A 3415-nucleotide genomic window follows, 5' to 3' on the forward strand; every position below is an offset into this window, starting at 1 on the left:
ATTTCTCAGGTCTGATATGGAGTTAATACAACTTCCTGAGCTGGGCAGTGGGGAATTATAGGCGGTAGTGCACACAGAGAAGGGGCTGGAGCCGGTTCTGGGACTGAACCACCACAGGGAACAAGGAGTGAACGCGCTCGCCCCCTAGTGGGCATTTCTGCCTCTGCCACCTGAGTCGACCCATCCTTACGACCGATGGCTTCCGTTGGCTTGTTAGCAACTGTTCTGAACTAGTATGTGGGCAATTCACTTTAGACGAACGAGTCGAGAAATTATTTAAATGAAGGTGATAGATCTGAGGACGGGGATTGTGGGTGTTTTCCCCAGCAAGAGACGAAGCATCATTCCCATTTTATACATGCTGGCCTTGAGGTCACACAGAGGGGCCATTCCACACACCTGAATCCTGTGTAGACAATGAGGAACAAGATCTTATTACCTTCATCATGTGTGGTTCTTAATTTTGAGGGGAGGGGAGAAGTATGATTTGCCTGATTCTATCTGTGATCCAAGGTAATCGATAATATCTGAAAGTCTTGCAAATAGTCGGCAGGCAGTGATAACAAAAGTCACTGTTTATTCAGAGCTTGCTCGGTGAGGAACCATCTTAAGTGCTTTAGTTATTTAATCCTCACAACAAACCTTAGAAGATGGTAGAATGACTCTCATTCCCATGTTAGAGCTGAGGCAACTAAAGCACAGAGCCTTTGAGTAACTTGCTTGAGGTCACACAGCTAATGTGGGATAAAAATGAGCATTCAAACCAATCCACGCAGTCAGATTTCGCTCCTGTGTACTTAGCCATTGCACCGCCCTGCCTTTCAAAAAATCGCTTGTCGACCATCCTGGTTGCAACAAGTGTTTACAGTGTCCCTGCTGTGTGCCCACCCCTGTGTCAGGAGCAGTGGAGGATACAAAAGATTCATGAGACTATTTGATGTCTATGATGGCTCCAAAATTGGTTTTGACTTCTTAATAAAGGGTAAAATCCCCGAGGAAAAAAACTGAATGATGAAATTTAAAAGAGCAAGTTTTTCAAAGTAGGAAGAAACTGGTTAATAGCAGGCTGAAGGGCAAACATGTTTAAAAAAAGAACCAACGCAGGGAAAACCAACACTGTATTAGTGACACATATGATTTGTATGCCTGTGAGCAGGAAAATGTAAAAGGGGGAAAGAACTGTCTTCTTGAGTAAATGAAGCATAGAAGTTCATTAGGGCTATAAAGGAGTGTTAAAAGAGGAACCCCTGCCTTGAGAGCATCAATGGATTGTAATATAAACCATGTCAGGTAGGTGCAAATTGGAAACTGGAGATGCAGAGGCACGATCTGAGGAATACATTTACCAAAATATCAGATAAATAATAAATTATTAAATATGTTAAAAGCTAAAAGGATCTTTGTGTCTGCAAGACTCTTAAATTCAAGAGAAAAAAAAAAGGCCGGGCTGGTCTGGTCTGAGGGGGTGAAGGGAGGGGAATGGAGACGGTCTGGCTGGGTTAGTCCTTCCTCTGAAGACACAGAAAAAACCCCTGGTGGAGCTTTCACAGGAAATCATTAGGCCCAGGCCACAGGCGAGGCCCTGGGGAAATGAAGGAACAAGTTAAAAATACGAGGGCAGTTGACAGCTGGGAGGTCCCCTGTCCTCATCCTGTGCCCAGGAGCCCCAGGCCTGGCGGGAGACCCCACTGCCCGGGGCAGGGAGGTCTGGACGCCTTGGGCCCCTCTGTCCCGGTCCCGGGAGTGCCCTTCCGCTCCTCTGCTGTCAACTGCTCGGAACCACGGGGTCCAGGTGAAATCTTCATGGTCCCTGTGCGGGCTTGGGGGCGGGGCGGTGGGAATGCTGGGGAGAGAGGGTGTGAGGATGGGCCTCCCTCTGAGCTTCCACGACGCCCCTGCCACCTCTCCCACCCAGACTGTGGCCTCTTACCCCACAGACGGGAGGAAAGACCCAAAGGGCAGCAGGGAGTGGCCAAGAGGGGATGCACACAGGATTCAGGGCCAGGCTCAGCGTGGCCCCTCCACCAGCTGGGTGACCTTGGGCAGGAACTCACCGCTGGTGTGTAAAATGGGATGATGATCATAGTATCTCACTGAGTTCTCCAGATGCTGGTGGCAGGCCTGCTCTGCTGAGCCGGGCACAGTCCTGCCCTGGTGGAGCCTGGGTGGGCGGGGGGTGGGGGGTGTGTCGGCCTTCTGTCCCCTTCCTATGGGTGCTACCTGCGGGGTACTTCCCAAGCACGGTAGCAGCAACAGTTAATTTCATCGTTGCCGCCACCCTGTGAGGTCATGATTCCTACGTTCCTTGTGTTACAGCCCAGGAAACTGAGGTGGAGGGCGGCTAGAGAACTTGCCCAGCGCTCAGCTGGTGAGAGGTGGCACTTGCTCCAGCTCTGATGCCTGACATCTGAGCTGGGCTCAACCCCGACTTTGTACAGGAAGCCCATGATCGTGTGCACGGCGTGCAGTTGTAGCTGTGACAGGTGGCTTGGCGTGCCCACGATACGGGCATTTCACTGAGGAAGTGACAACGCTGGGATCCAAACGAGGTCGGAGTTAACCAGGGAAAAACGGAGGGGAGCGGTCCCTGTGCAGGGAAGGTTGAGCCCCTGCTGTGAGGACCAGCCTGGGGATGCGGAAGGGACCCGGCTCAGTGCTAGCTGCGTGGCTGGCTGTGTGGCCTTGGCCAAGCTCCTTAGCCTCTTGGAACCTCAGTCCCCGCATCTGTAAAATGGAGAGAACAAGAGGTCAGAGGATGAAGTTACACGCTGGATGTCGAGTGTTTAGCCCGCACGGTAGTGGCTGTTGTTAGTGTTATTTGTTGTCCTGAGCAAAGATGTGTGAGGAAGAGTCCCTACCCCACCCCCGCTCCAGGCCTCTACCTCAGCAGTGACACCACCTGAGAGTTGAGAGAGGTCAAAGGTGCTCAGGGGGCCCTGGTTAGCCCTCTCCCTCAGTTTACCAGAGTAAACAGATTACACGAGAAGCCAAAGTCATTACTCAGAATGTCCTAAGCTGCCCTGGTGGTGAGACTTAGCAAACAACGTGGAAAGGATTATCTGAATCTTAATCATGAAACGTGGCAATGCCCAACAGGCTCCCGGATATGTATAGCTTGTGAGGTCTCAGGAATCTCCTTATTCTACTACTGATGAATACTGATGTCTCAGTAGCGCAGATTTGACCCTTCAACAGCCAGGTCAACCAAACACTCAGTGTCAAGGTCAACAGCAACTAGAGTGTCCCATGTCTCCCACGTTGTTCCATTTCATGTTCACAGCAGCCCCGCCCCTGCCCTCGGGTAAGTGTCCCAAGCCCATTTTGCAGATGGGGTGACTGAGACTGTCTAAGGCTGCATGGAGGACTGATCCAGGATGGCCCCCTAGCCTTGCTGTTCCCACTCTGCACTCTCTTA

This window comes from Balaenoptera ricei, chromosome 5, assembly GCF_028023285.1.
Source record: "Balaenoptera ricei isolate mBalRic1 chromosome 5, mBalRic1.hap2, whole genome shotgun sequence".
NCBI lineage: Eukaryota > Metazoa > Chordata > Mammalia > Artiodactyla > Balaenopteridae > Balaenoptera > Balaenoptera ricei.